The sequence below is a fragment of the Lissotriton helveticus genome, chromosome 2_1 (genome assembly GCF_964261635.1).
Source record: "Lissotriton helveticus chromosome 2_1, aLisHel1.1, whole genome shotgun sequence".
NCBI classification, from domain to species: Eukaryota; Metazoa; Chordata; class Amphibia; order Caudata; family Salamandridae; genus Lissotriton; species Lissotriton helveticus.
This window is the reverse complement of record NC_136059.1, coordinates 1,631,623,254-1,631,639,564: the sequence shown is the minus strand read 5'-3', so window position 1 is coordinate 1,631,639,564 and position 16,311 is coordinate 1,631,623,254.

Sequence of the window (16,311 nt, the reverse complement as noted above, 5' to 3'; positions counted from 1 at the left end):
GAGTCAAGATTAGTTGAAAGATGAACATTTTCAAAACGGACCATTTTGGTAATCTCGGAGCAATTTCATCAGGTCGCGGGTCATCGATCGTTTTGCATGAAAAATTGAACGTTCTTGCATGAACATTAATTTACTCTAAATGTTGTTTATATCTCTTCCCGCAGTGAATAAACACGTTTTAATCCCTCAAAGTGAGCATTTGGGCATTTTTAAGTCACTTTTAACCATGAGCCAAATCTTGAGTTTTGGCTCCCTAGAAGAATGAAAATGATGATAAAGATTCTCATTTTATATCCAAAAGTGATGATCCACCTCTGAGAGTCAAAATTAGTTGAAAGATGAACATTTTCAAAACGGACCATTTTGGTCATCTCGGAGCAATTTCATCAGGTCGCGGGTCATCGATCGTTTTGCATGAAAAATTGAACGTTCTTGCATGAACATTAATTTACTCTAAATGTTGTTTATATCTCTTCCCGCAGTGAATAAACACGTTTTAAGCCCTCGAAGTGAGCATTTGGGTCCTTTTAAGTCACTTTTAACCATGAGCCAAATCTTGAGTTTTGGCTCCCTAGAAGCATGAAAATGACGATAAAGATGCTCATTTTATATCCAAAAGTGATGATCCACCTCTGAGAGTCAAAATTAGTTAAAAGATGAAAATTTTCAAAACGGACCATTTTGGTCATCTCGGAGCAATTTCATCAGGTCGCGGGTCATCGATCGTTTTGCATGAAAAATTGAACGTTCTCGCATGAACAATAATTTACTCTAAATGTTGTTTATATCTCTTCCCGCAGTGACTAAACACGTTTTAAGCCCTCGAAGTGAGCATTTGGGTCCTTTTAAGTCACTTTTACCCATGAGCCAAATCTTGAGTTTTGGCTCCCTAGAAGCATGAAAATGACGATAAAGATGCTCATTTTATCTCCAAAAGTGATGATCCACCTCTGAGAGTCAAAATTAGTTGAAAGATGACAATTTTCAAAACGGACCATTTTGGTCATCTCGGAGCAATTTCATCAGGTCGCGGGTCATCGATCGTTTTGCATGAAAAATTGAACGTTCTTGCATGAACATTAATTTACTCTAAATGTTGTTTATATCTCTTCCCGCAGTGAATAAACACGTTTTAAGCCCTCGAAGTGAGCATTTGGGTCCTTTTAATTCACTTTTAACCATGAGCCAAATCTTGAGTTTTGGCTCCTTAGAAGCATGAAAATGACGATAAAGATGCTCATTTTATCTCCAAAAGTGATGATCCACCTCTGAGAGTCAAAATTAGTTGAAAGATGAAAATTTTCAAAAAGGACCATTTTGGTCATCTCGGAGCAATTTCATCAGGTCGCGGGTCATCGATCGTTTTGCATGAAAAATTGAATGTTCTCGCATGAACAATAATTTACTCTAAATGTTGTTTATATCTCTTCCCACAGTGAATAAACACGTTTTAAGCCCTCGAAGTGACCATTTGGGTCCTTTTAAGTCACTTTTACCCAGGAGCCAAATCTTGAGTTTTGGCTCCCTAGAAGCATGAAAATGACGATAAAGATGCTCATTTTATCTCCAAAAGTGATGATCCACCTCTGAAAGTCAGAATTAGTTGAAAGATGGAAGGTTTTAAAACGGACCATTTTGGTCATCTCAGAGCAATTTCATCAGGTCGCGGGTCATCGATCGTTTTGCATGAAAAATTGAACGTTCTCGCATGAACATTAATTTACTCTAAATGTTGTTTATATCTCTTCCCGCAGTGAATAAACACGTTTTAAGCCCTCGAAGTGAGCATTTGGGCCTTTTTAAGTCACTTTTAACCATGAGCCAAATCTTGAGTTTTGGCTCCCTAGAAGCATGAAAATGACGATAAAGATGCTCATTTTATCTCCAAAAGTGATGATGCACCTCTGAGAGTCAAAATTAGTTGAAAGATGAAAATTATCAAAACGGACCATTTTGGTCATCTCGGAGCAATTTCATCAGGTCGCGGGTCATCGATCGTTTTGCATGAAAAATTGAATGTTCTCGCATGAACAATAATTTACTCTAAATGTTGTTTATATCTCTTCCCACAGTGAATAAACACGTTTTAAGTCCTCGAAGTGACCATTTGGGTCCTTTTAAGTCACTTTTACCCAGGAGCCAAATCTTGAGTTTTGGCTCCCTAGAAGCATGAAAATGACTATAAAGATGCTCATTTTATCTCCAAAAGTGATGATCCACCTCTGAGAGTAAAAATTAGTTGAAAGATGAACATTTTCAAAACGGACCATTTTGGTCATCTCAGAGCAATTTCATCAGGTCGCGGGTCAACGATCGTTTTGCATGAAAAATTGAACGTTCTCGCATGAACAATAATTCACTCTAAATGTTGTTTATATCTCTTCCCGCAGTGAATAAACACGTTTTAAGCCCTCGAAGTGAGCATTTGGGCCTTTTTAAGTCACTTTTAACCATGAGCCAAATCTTGAGTTTTGGCTCCCTAGCAGCATGAAAATGATGATAAAGATGCTCATTTTATCTCCAAAAGTGATGATCCACCTCTGAGAGTCAAAATTAGTTGAAAGATGAAAATTTTCAAAACGGACCATTTTGGTCATTTCGGAGCAATTTCATCAGGTCGCGGGTCATCAATCGTTTTGCATGAAAATTGAACGTTCTTGCATGAACATTAATTTGCTCTAAATGTTGTTTATATCTCTTCCCGCAGTGAATAAACACGTTTTAAGCCCTCGAAGTGAGCATTTGGGTCCTTTTAATTCACTTTTAACCATGAGCCAAATCTTGAGTTTTGGCTCCTTAGAAGCATGAAAATGACGATAAAGATTCTCATTTTATCTCCAAAAGTGATGATCCACCTCTGAAAGTCAGAATTAGTTGAAAGATGGAAGGTTTTAAAACGGACCATTTTGGTCATCTCAGAGCAATTTCATCAGGTCGCGGGTCATCGATCGTTTTGCATGAAAAACTGAACGTTCTCGCATGAACAATAATTTACTCTAAATGTTGTTTATATCTCTTCCCGCAGTGAATAAACACGTTTTAAGCCCTCGAAGTGAGCATTTGGGCCTTTTTAAGTCACTTTTACCCATGAGCCAAATCTTGAATTTTGGCTCCCTAGAAGCATGAAATGATGATAAAGATGCTCATTTTATCTCCAAAAGTGATGATGCACCTCTGAGAGTCAAAATTAGTTGAAAGATGAAAATTTTCAAAACGGACCATTTTGGTCATCTCGGAGCAATTTCATCAGGTCGCGGGTCATCGATCGTTTTGCATGAAAAATTGAATGTTCTCGCATGAACAATAATTTACTCTAAATGTTGTTTATATCTCTTCCCACAGTGAATAAACACGTTTAAGCCCTCGAAGTGAGCATTTGGGTCCTTTTAAGTCACTTTTACCCATGAGCCAAATCTTGAGTTTTGGCTCCCTAGAAGCATGAAAATGACTATAAAGATGCTCATTTTAGCTCCAAAAGTGATGATCCACCTCTGAGAGTAAAAATTAGTTGAAAGATGAACATTTTCAAAACGGACCATTTTGGTCATCTCAGAGCAATTTCATCAGGTCGCGGGTCATCGATCGTTTTGCATGAAAAACTGAACGTTCTCGCATGAACAATAATTTACTCTAAATGTTGTTTATATCTCTTCCCGCAGTGAATAAACACGTTTTAAGCCCTCGAAGTGAGCATTTGGGCCTTTTTAAGTCACTTTTAACCATGAGCCAAATCTTGAGTTTTGGCTCCCTAGAAGCATGAAAATGACGATAAAGATGCTCATTTTATATCCAAAAGTGATGATCCACCTCTGAGAGTCAAAATTACTTGAAAGATGTACATTTTCAAAACGGACCATTTTGGTCATCTCGGAGCAATTTCATCAGGTCGCGGGTCATCGATCGTTTTGCATGAAAAATTGAACGTTCTTGCATGAACATTAATTTACTCTAAATGTTGTTTATATCTCTTCCCGCAGTGAATAAACACGTTTTAAGCCCTCGAAGTGAGCATTTGGGTCCTTTTAAGTCACTTTTAACCATGAGCCAAATCTTGAGTTTTGGCTCCCTAGAAGCATGAAAATGACGATAAAGATGCTCATTTTATCTCCAAAAGTGATGATGCACCTCTGAGAGTCAAAATTAGTTGAAAGATGAAAATTATCAAAACGGACCATTTTGGTCATCTCGGAGCAATTTCATCAGGTCGCGGGTCATCGATCGTTTTGCATGAAAAATTGAATGTTCTCGCATGAACAATAATTTACTCTAAATGTTGTTTATATCTCTTCCCACAGTGAATAAACACGTTTTAAGCCCTCGAAGTGACCATTTGGGTCCTTTTAAGTCACTTTTACCCAGGAGCCAAATCTTGAGTTTTGGCTCCCTAGAAGCATGAAAATGACGATAAAGATGCTCATTTTATCTCCAAAAGTGATGATCCACCTCTGAAAGTCAGAATTAGTTGAAAGATGGAAGGTTTTAAAACGGACCATTTTGGTCATCTCAGAGCAATTTCATCAGGTCGCGGGTCATCGATCGTTTTGCATGAAAAATTGAACGTTCTCGCATGAACATTAATTTACTCTAAATGTTGTTTATATCTCTTCCCGCAGTGAATAAACACGTTTTAAGCCCTCGAAGTGAGCATTTGGGCCTTTTTAAGTCACTTTTAACCATGAGCCAAATCTTGAGTTTTGGCTCCCTAGAAGCATGAAAATGACGACAAAGATGCTCATTTTATCTCCAAAAGTGATGATCCACCTCTGAGAGTCAAAATTAGTTGAAAGATGAAAATTATCAAAACGGACCATTTTGGTCATCTCGGAGCAATTTCATCAGGTCGCGGGTCATCGATCGTTTTGCATGAAAAATTGAATGTTCTCGCATGAACAATAATTTACTCTAAATGTTGTTTATATCTTTTCCCACAGTGAATAAACACGTTTTAAGCCCTCGAAGTGACCATTTGGGTCCTTTTAAGTCACTTTTACCCAGGAGCCAAATCTTGAGTTTTGGCTCCCTAGAAGCATGAAAATGACTATAAAGATGCTCATTTTAGCTCCAAAAGTGATGATCCACCTCTGAGAGTAAAAATTAGTTGAAAGATGAACATTTTCAAAACGGACCATTTTGGTCATCTCAGAGCAATTTCATCAGGTCGCGGGTCAACGATCGTTTTGCATGAAAAATTGAACGTTCTCGCATGAACAATAATTCACTCTAAATGTTGTTTATATCTCTTCCCGCAGTGAATAAACACGTTTTAAGCCCTCGAAGTGAGCATTTGGGCCTTTTTAAGTCACTTTTAACCATGAGCCAAATCTTGAGTTTTGGCTCCCTAGCAGCATGAAAATGATGATAAAGATGCTCATTTTATCTCCAAAAGTGATGATCCACCTCTGAGAGTCAAAATTAGTTGAAAGATGAAAATTTTCAAAACGGACCATTTTGGTCATTTCGGAGCAATTTCATCAGGTCGCGGGTCATCAATCGTTTTGCATGAAAATTGAACGTTCTTGCATGAACATTAATTTGCTCTAAATGTTGTTTATATCTCTTCCCGCAGTGAATAAACACGTTTTAAGCCCTCGAAGTGAGCATTTGGGTCCTTTTAATTCACTTTTAACCATGAGCCAAATCTTGAGTTTTGGCTCCTTAGAAGCATGAAAATGACGATAAAGATTCTCATTTTATCTCCAAAAGTGATGATCCACCTCTGAAAGTCAGAATTAGTTGAAAGATGGAAGGTTTTAAAACGGACCATTTTGGTCATCTCAGAGCAATTTCATCAGGTCGCGGGTCATCGATCGTTTTGCATGAAAAACTGAACGTTCTCGCATGAACAATAATTTACTCTAAATGTTGTTTATATCTCTTCCCGCAGTGAATAAACACGTTTTAAGCCCTCGAAGTGAGCATTTGGGCCTTTTTAAGTCACTTTTACCCATGAGCCAAATCTTGAATTTTGGCTCCCTAGAAGCATGAAATGACGATAAAGATGCTCATTTTATCTCCAAAAGTGATGATGCACCTCTGAGAGTCAAAATTAGTTGAAAGATGAAAATTTTCAAAACGGACCATTTTGGTCATCTCGGAGCAATTTCATCAGGTCGCGGGTCATCGATCGTTTTGCATGAAAAATTGAATGTTCTCGCATGAACAATAATTTACTCTAAATGTTGTTTATATCTCTTCCCACAGTGAATAAACACGTTTAAGCCCTCGAAGTGAGCATTTGGGTCCTTTTAAGTCACTTTTACCCATGAGCCAAATCTTGAGTTTTGGCTCCCTAGAAGCATGAAAATGACTATAAAGATGCTCATTTTAGCTCCAAAAGTGATGATCCACCTCTGAGAGTAAAAATTAGTTGAAAGATGAACATTTTCAAAACGGACCATTTTGGTCATCTCAGAGCAATTTCATCAGGTCGCGGGTCATCGATCGTTTTGCATGAAAAATTGAACGTTCTTGCATGAACATTAATTTACTCTAAATGTTGTTTATATCTCTTCCCGCAGTGAATAAACACGTTTTAAGCCCTCGAAGTGAGCATTTGGGTCCTTTTAAGTCACTTTTAACCATGAGCCAAATCTTGAGTTTTGGCTCCCTAGAAGCATGAAAATGACGATAAAGATGCTCATTTTATATCCAAAAGTGATGATCCACCTCTGAGAGTCAAAATTAGTTGAAAGATGAAAATTTTCAAAACGGACCATTTTGGTCATCTCGGAGCAATTTCATCAGGTCGCGGGTCATCGATCGTTTTGCATGAAAAATTGAACGTTCTTGCATGAACAATAATTTACTCTAAATGTTGTTTATATCTCTTCCCGCAGTGACTAAACACGTTTTAAGCCATCGAAGTGAGCATTTGGGCCTTTTTAAGTCACTTTTAACCATGAGCCAAATCTTGAGTTTTGGCTCCCTAGAAGCATGAAAATGACGATAAAGATGCTCATTTTATCTCCAAAAGTGATGATCCACCTCTGAAAGTCAGAATTAGTTGAAAGATGGAAGGTTTTAAAACGGACCATTTTGGTCATCTCAGAGCAATTTCATCAGGTCGCGGGTCATCGATCGTTTTGCATGAAAAATTGAACGTTCTCGCATGAACAATAATTTACTCTAAATGTTGTTTATATCTCTTCCCGCAGTGAATAAACACGTTTTAAGCCCTCGAAGTGAGCATTTGGGTCATTTTAATTCACTTTTAACCATGAGCCAAATCTTGAGTTTTGGCTCCTTAGAAGCATGAAAATGACGATAAAGATGCTCATTTTATCTCCAAAAGTGATGATCCACCTCTGAAAGTCAGAATTAGTTGAAAGATGGAAGGTTTTAAAACGGACCATTTTGGTCATCTCAGAGCAATTTCATCAGGTCGCGGGTCATCGATCGTTTTGCATGAAAAATTGAACGTTCTCGCATGAACAATAATTTACTCTAAATGTTGTTTATATCTCTTCCTGTAGTGAATAAACACGTTTTAAGCCCTCGAAGTGAGCATTTGGGCCTTTTTAAGTCACTTTTAACCATGAGCCAAATCTTGAATTTTGGCTCCCTAGAAGCATGAAATGACGATAAAGATGCTCATTTTATCTCCAAAAGTGATGATCCACCTCTGAGAGTCAAGATTAGTTGAAAGATGAAAATTTTCAAAACGGACCATTTTGGTCATCTCGGAGCAATTTCATCAGGTCGCGGGTCATCGATCGTTTTGCATGAAAAATTGAACGTTCTTGCATGAACATTAATTTACTCTAAATGTTGTTTATATCTCTTCCCACAGTGAATAAACACGTTTTAATCCCTCAAAGTGAGCATTTGGGCCTTTTTAAGTCACGTTTAACCATGAGCCAAATCTTGAGTTTTGGCTCCCTAGAAGCATGAAAATGACGATAAAGATGCTCATTTTATATCCAAAAGTGATGATCCACCTCTGAGAGTCAAAATTAGTTGAAAGATGAAAATTTTCAAAATGGACCATTTTGGTCATCTCGGAGCAATTTCATCAGGTCGCGGGTCATCGATCGTTTTGCATGAAAAAGTGAACGTTCTCGCATGAACAATAATTTACTCTAAATGTTGTTTATATCTCTTCCCGTAGTGAATAAACACGTTTTAAGCCCTCGAAGTGAGCATTTGGGCCTTTTAAGTCACTTTTAACCATGAGCCAAATCTTGAATTTGGGCTCCCTAGAAGCATGAAATGACGATAAAGATGCTAATTTTATCTCCAAAAGTGATGATCCACCTCTGAGAGTCAAGATTAGTTGAAAGATGAAAATTTTCAAAACGGACCATTTTGGTCATCTCGGAGCAATTTCATCAGGTCGCGGGTCAACGATCGTTTTGCATGAAAAATTGAACGTTCTCGCATGAACATTATTTTACTCTAAATGTTGTTTATATCTCTTCCCGCAGTGAATAAACACGTTTTACGCCCTCGAAGTGAGCATTTGGGTCCTTTTAATTCACTTTTAACCATGAGCCAAATCTTGAGTTTTGGCTCCTTAGAAGCATGAAAATGACGATAAAGATGCTCATTTTATCTCCAAAAGTGATGATCCACCTCTGAGAGTCAAAATTAGTTGAAAGATGAAAATTTTCAAAACGGACCATTTTGGTCATTTCGGAGCAATTTCATCAGGTCGCGGGTCATCGATCGTTTTGCATGAAAATTGAACGTTCTTGCATGAACATTAATTTACTCTAAATGTTGTTTATATCTCTTCCCGCAGTGAATAAACACGTTTTAAGCCCTCGAAGTGAGCATTTGGGTCCTTTTAATTCACTTTTAACCATGAGCCAAATCTTGAGTTTTGGCTCCTTAGAAGCATGAAAATGACGATAAAGATGCTCATTTTATCTCCAAAAGTGATGATCCACCTCTGAAAGTCAGAATTAGTTGAAAGATGGAAGGTTTTAAAACGGACCATTTTGGTCATCTCAGAGCAATTTCATCAGGTCGCGGGTCATCGATCGTTTTGCATGAAAAACTGAACGTTCTCGCATGAACAATAATTTACTCTAAATGTTGTTTATATCTCTTCCCGCAGTGAATAAACACGTTTTAAGCCCTCGAAGTGAGCATTTGGGCCTTTTTAAGTCACTTTTAACCATGAGCCAAATCTTGAATTTTGGCTCCCTAGAAGCATGAAATGACGATAAAGATGCTCATTTTATCTCCAAAAGTGATGATCCACCTCTGAGAGTCAAGATTAGTTGAAAGATGAACATTTTCAAAACGGACCATTTTGGTAATCTCGGAGCAATTTCATCAGGTCGCGGGTCATCGATCGTTTTGCATGAAAAATTGAACGTTCTTGCATGAACATTAATTTACTCTAAATGTTGTTTATATCTCTTCCCGCAGTGAATAAACACGTTTTAATCCCTCAAAGTGAGCATTTGGGCATTTTTAAGTCACTTTTAACCATGAGCCAAATCTTGAGTTTTGGCTCCCTAGAAGAATGAAAATGATGATAAAGATGCTCATTTTATATCCAAAAGTGATGATCCACCTCTGAGAGTCAAAATTAGTTGAAAGATGAACATTTTCAAAACGGACCATTTTGGTCATCTCGGAGCAATTTCATCAGGTCGCGGGTCATCGATCGTTTTGCATGAAAAATTGAACGTTCTCGCATGAACAATAATTTACTCTAAATGTTGTTTATATCTCTTCCCGCAGTGACTAAACACGTTTTAAGCCCTCGAAGTGAGCATTTGGGTCCTTTTAAGTCACTTTTACCCATGAGCCAAATCTTGAGTTTTGGCTCCCTAGAAGCATGAAAATGACGATAAAGATGCTCATTTTATCTCCAAAAGTGATGATCCACCTCTGAGAGTCAAAATTAGTTGAAAGATGACAATTTTCAAAACGGACCATTTTGGTCATCTCGGAGCAATTTCATCAGGTCGCGGGTCATCGATCGTTTTGCATGAAAAATTGAACGTTCTTGCATGAACATTAATTTACTCTAAATGTTGTTTATATCTCTTCCCGCAGTGAATAAACACGTTTTAAGCCCTCGAAGTGAGCATTTGGGTCCTTTTAATTCACTTTTAACCATGAGCCAAATCTTGAGTTTTGGCTCCTTAGAAGCATGAAAATGACGATAAAGATGCTCATTTTATCTCCAAAAGTGATGATCCACCTCTGAAAGTCAGAATTAGTTGAAAGATGGAAGGTTTTAAAACGGACCATTTTGGTCATCTCAGAGCAATTTCATCAGGTCGCGGGTCATCGATCGTTTTGCATGAAAAATTGAACGTTCTCGCATGAACATTAATTTACTCTAAATGTTGTTTATATCTCTTCCCGCAGTGAATAAACACGTTTTAAGCCCTCGAAGTGAGCATTTGGGCCTTTTTAAGTCACTTTTAACCATGAGCCAAATCTTGAGTTTTGGCTCCCTAGAAGCATGAAAATGACGATAAAGATGCTCATTTTATCTCCAAAAGTGATGATGCACCTCTGAGAGTCAAAATTAGTTGAAAGATGAAAATTATCAAAACGGACCATTTTGGTCATCTCGGAGCAATTTCATCAGGTCGCGGGTCATCGATAGTTTTGCATGAAAAATTGAATGTTCTCGCATGAACAATAATTTACTCTAAATGTTGTTTATATCTCTTCCCACAGTGAATAAACACGTTTTAAGCCCTCGAAGTGACCATTTGGGTCCTTTTAAGTCACTTTTACCCAGGAGCCAAATCTTGAGTTTTGGCTCCCTAGAAGCATGAAAATGACTATAAAGATGCTCATTTTAGCTCCAAAAGTGATGATCCACCTCTGAGAGTAAAAATTAGTTGAAAGATGAACATTTTCAAAACGGACCATTTTGGTCATCTCAGAGCAATTTCATCAGGTCGCGGGTCAACGATCGTTTTGCATGAAAAATTGAACGTTCTCGCATGAACAATAATTCACTCTAAATGTTGTTTATATCTCTTCCCGCAGTGAATAAACACGTTTTAAGCCCTCGAAGTGAGCATTTGGGCCTTTTTAAGTCACTTTTAACCATGAGCCAAATCTTGAGTTTTGGCTCCCTAGCAGCATGAAAATGATGATAAAGATGCTCATTTTATCTCCAAAAGTGATGATCCACCTCTGAGAGTCAAAATTAGTTGAAAGATGAAAATTTTCAAAACGGACCATTTTGGTCATTTCGGAGCAATTTCATCAGGTCGCGGGTCATCGATCGTTTTGCATGAAAATTGAACGTTCTTGCATGAACATTAATTTGCTCTAAATGTTGTTTATATCTCTTCCCGCAGTGAATAAACACGTTTTAAGCCCTCGAAGTGAGCATTTGGGTCCTTTTAATTCACTTTTAACCATGAGCCAAATCTTGAGTTTTGGCTCCTTAGAAGCATGAAAATGACGATAAAGATTCTCATTTTATCTCCAAAAGTGATGATCCACCTCTGAAAGTCAGAATTAGTTGAAAGATGGAAGGTTTTAAAACGGACCATTTTGGTCATCTCAGAGCAATTTCATCAGGTCGCGGGTCATCGATCGTTTTGCATGAAAAACTGAACGTTCTCGCATGAACAATAATTTACTCTAAATGTTGTTTATATCTCTTCCCGCAGTGAATAAACACGTTTTAAGCCCTCGAAGTGAGCATTTGGGCCTTTTAAAGTCACTTTTACCCATGAGCCAAATCTTGAATTTTGGCTCCCTAGAAGCATGAAATGACGATAAAGATGCTCATTTTATCTCCAAAAGTGATGATGCACCTCTGAGAGTCAAAATTAGTTGAAAGATGAAAATTTTCAAAACGGACCATTTTGGTCATCTCGGAGCAATTTCATCAGGTCGCGGGTCATCGATCGTTTTGCATGAAAAATTGAATGTTCTCGCATGAACAATAATTTACTCTAAATGTTGTTTATATCTCTTCCCACAGTGAATAAACACGTTTAAGCCCTCGAAGTGAGCATTTGGGTCCTTTTAAGTCACTTTTACCCATGAGCCAAATCTTGAGTTTTGGCTCCCTAGAAGCATGAAAATGACTATAAAGATGCTCATTTTAGCTCCAAAAGTGATGATCCACCTCTGAGAGTAAAAATTAGTTGAAAGATGAACATTTTCAAAACGGACCATTTTGGTCATCTCAGAGCAATTTCATCAGGTCGCGGGTCAACGATCGGTTTGCATGAAAAATTGAACGTTCTCGCATGAACAATAATTTACTCTAAATGTTGTTTATATCTCTTCCCGCAGTGAATAAACACGTTTTAAGCCCTCGAAGTGAGCATTTGGGCCTTTTTAAGTCACTTTTAACCATGAGCCAAATCTTGAGTTTTGGCTCCTTAGAAGCATGAAAATGACGATAAAGATGCTCATTTTATCTCCAAAAGTGATGATCCACCTCTGAAAGTCAGAATTAGTTGAAAGATGGAAGGTTTTAAAACGGACCATTTTGGTCATCTCAGAGCAATTTCATCAGGTCGCGGGTCATCGATCGTTTTGCATGAAAAACTGAACGTTCTCGCATGAACAATAATTTACTCTCAATGTTGTTTATATCTCTTCCCGCAGTGAATAAACACGTTTTAAGCCCTCGAAGTGAGCATTTGGGCCTTTTTAAGTCACTTTTAACCATGAGCCAAATCTTGAGTTTTGGCTCCCTAGAAGCATGAAAATGACGATAAAGATGCTCATTTTATATCCAAAAGTGATGATCCACCTCTGAGAGTCAAAATTACTTGAAAGATGTACATTTTCAAAACGGACCATTTTGGTCATCTCGGAGCAATTTCATCAGGTCGCGGGTCATCGATCGTTTTGCATGAAAAATTGAACGTTCTTGCATGAACATTAATTTACTCTAAATGTTGTTTATATCTCTTCCCGCAGTGAATAAACACGTTTTAAGCCCTCGAAGTGAGCATTTGGGTCCTTTTAAGTCACTTTTAACCATGAGCCAAATCTTGAGTTTTGGCTCCCTAGAAGCATGAAAATGACGATAAAGATGCTCATTTTATATCCAAAAGTGATGATCCACCTCTGAGAGTCAAAATTAGTTGAAAGATGAACATTTTCAAAACGGACCATTTTGGTCATCTCGGAGCAATTTCATCAGGTCGCGGGTCATCGATCGTTTTGCATGAAAAATTGAACGTTCTTGCATGAACAATAATTTACTCTAAATGTTGTTTATATCTCTTCCCGCAGTGACTAAACACGTTTTAAGCCATCGAAGTGAGCATTTGGGCCTTTTTAAGTCACTTTTAACCATGAGCCAAATCTTGAGTTTTGGCTCCCTAGAAGCATGAAAATGACGATAAAGATGCTCATTTTATCTCCAAAAGTGATGATCCACCTCTGAAAGTCAGAATTAGTTGAAAGATGTACATTTTCAAAACGGACCATTTTGGTCATCTCGGAGCAATTTCATCAGGTCGCGGGTCATCGATCGTTTTGCATGAAAAATTGAACGTTCTTGCATGAACATTAATTTACTCTAAATGTTGTTTATATCTCTTCCCGCAGTGAATAAACACGTTTTAAGCCCTCGAAGTGAGCATTTGGGTCCTTTTAAGTCACTTTTAACCATGAGCCAAATCTTGAGTTTTGGCTCCCTAGAAGCATGAAAATGACGATAAAGATGCTCATTTTATATCCAAAAGTGATGATCCACCTCTGAGAGTCAAAATTAGTTGAAAGATGAACATTTTCAAAACGGACCATTTTGGTCATCTCGGAGCAATTTCATCAGGTCGCGGGTCATCGATCGTTTTGCATGAAAAATTGAACGTTCTTGCATGAACAATAATTTACTCTAAATGTTGTTTATATCTCTTCCCGCAGTGACTAAACACGTTTTAAGCCATCGAAGTGAGCATTTGGGCCTTTTTAAGTCACTTTTAACCATGAGCCAAATCTTGAGTTTTGGCTCCCTAGAAGCATGAAAATGACGATAAAGATGCTCATTTTATCTCCAAAAGTGATGATCCACCTCTGAAAGTCAGAATTAGTTGAAAGATGGAAGGTTTTAAAACGGACCATTTTGGTCATCTCAGAGCAATTTCATCAGGTCGCGGGTCATCGATCGTTTTGCATGAAAAACTGAACGTTCTCGCATGAACAATAATTTACTCTAAATGTTGTTTATATCTCTTCCCGCAGTGAATAAACACGTTTTAAGCCCTCGAAGTGAGCATTTGGGCCTTTTAAAGTCACTTTTACCCATGAGCCAAATCTTGAATTTTGGCTCCCTAGAAGCATGAAATGACGATAAAGATGCTCATTTTATCTCCAAAAGTGATGATGCACCTCTGAGAGTCAAAATTAGTTGAAAGATGAAAATTTTCAAAACGGACCATTTTGGTCATCTCGGAGCAATTTCATCAGGTCGCGGGTCATCGATCGTTTTGCATGAAAAATTGAATGTTCTCGCATGAACAATAATTTACTCTAAATGTTGTTTATATCTCTTCCCACAGTGAATAAACACGTTTAAGCCCTCGAAGTGAGCATTTGGGTCCTTTTAAGTCACTTTTACCCATGAGCCAAATCTTGAGTTTTGGCTCCCTAGAAGCATGAAAATGACTATAAAGATGCTCATTTTAGCTCCAAAAGTGATGATCCACCTCTGAGAGTAAAAATTAGTTGAAAGATGAACATTTTCAAAACGGACCATTTTGGTCATCTCAGAGCAATTTCATCAGGTCGCGGGTCAACGATCGGTTTGCATGAAAAATTGAACGTTCTCGCATGAACAATAATTTACTCTAAATGTTGTTTATATCTCTTCCCGCAGTGAATAAACACGTTTTAAGCCCTCGAAGTGAGCATTTGGGCCTTTTTAAGTCACTTTTAACCATGAGCCAAATCTTGAGTTTTGGCTCCTTAGAAGCATGAAAATGACGATAAAGATGCTCATTTTATCTCCAAAAGTGATGATCCACCTCTGAAAGTCAGAATTAGTTGAAAGATGGAAGGTTTTAAAACGGACCATTTTGGTCATCTCAGAGCAATTTCATCAGGTCGCGGGTCATCGATCGTTTTGCATGAAAAACTGAACGTTCTCGCATGAACAATAATTTACTCTCAATGTTGTTTATATCTCTTCCCGCAGTGAATAAACACGTTTTAAGCCCTCGAAGTGAGCATTTGGGCCTTTTTAAGTCACTTTTAACCATGAGCCAAATCTTGAGTTTTGGCTCCCTAGAAGCATGAAAATGACGATAAAGATGCTCATTTTATATCCAAAAGTGATGATCCACCTCTGAGAGTCAAAATTACTTGAAAGATGTACATTTTCAAAACGGACCATTTTGGTCATCTCGGAGCAATTTCATCAGGTCGCGGGTCATCGATCGTTTTGCATGAAAAATTGAACGTTCTTGCATGAACATTAATTTACTCTAAATGTTGTTTATATCTCTTCCCGCAGTGAATAAACACGTTTTAAGCCCTCGAAGTGAGCATTTGGGTCCTTTTAAGTCACTTTTAACCATGAGCCAAATCTTGAGTTTTGGCTCCCTAGAAGCATGAAAATGACGATAAAGATGCTCATTTTATATCCAAAAGTGATGATCCACCTCTGAGAGTCAAAATTAGTTGAAAGATGAACATTTTCAAAACGGACCATTTTGGTCATCTCGGAGCAATTTCATCAGGTCGCGGGTCATCGATCGTTTTGCATGAAAAATTGAACGTTCTTGCATGAACAATAATTTACTCTAAATGTTGTTTATATCTCTTCCCGCAGTGACTAAACACGTTTTAAGCCATCGAAGTGAGCATTTGGGCCTTTTTAAGTCACTTTTAACCATGAGCCAAATCTTGAGTTTTGGCTCCCTAGAAGCATGAAAATGACGATAAAGATGCTCATTTTATCTCCAAAAGTGATGATCCACCTCTGAAAGTCAGAATTAGTTGAAAGATGGAAGGTTTTAAAACGGACCATTTTGGTCATCTCAGAGCAATTTCATCAGGTCGCGGGTCATCGATCGTTTTGCATGAAAAATTGAACGTTCTCGCATGAACAATAATTTACTCTAAATGTTGTTTATATCTCTTCCCGCAGTGAATAAACACGTTTTAAGCCCTCGAAGTGAGCATTTGGGCCTTTTTAAGTCACTTTTAACCATGAGCCAAATCTTGAGTTTTGGCTCCCTAGAAGCATGAAAATGACGATAAAGATGCTCATTTTATCTCCAAAAGTGATGATGCACCTCTGAGAGTCAAAATTAGTTGAAAGATGAAAATTTTCAAAACGGACCATTTTGGTCATCTCGGAGCAATTTCATCAGGTCGCGGGTCATCGATCGTTTTGCATGAAAAATTGAA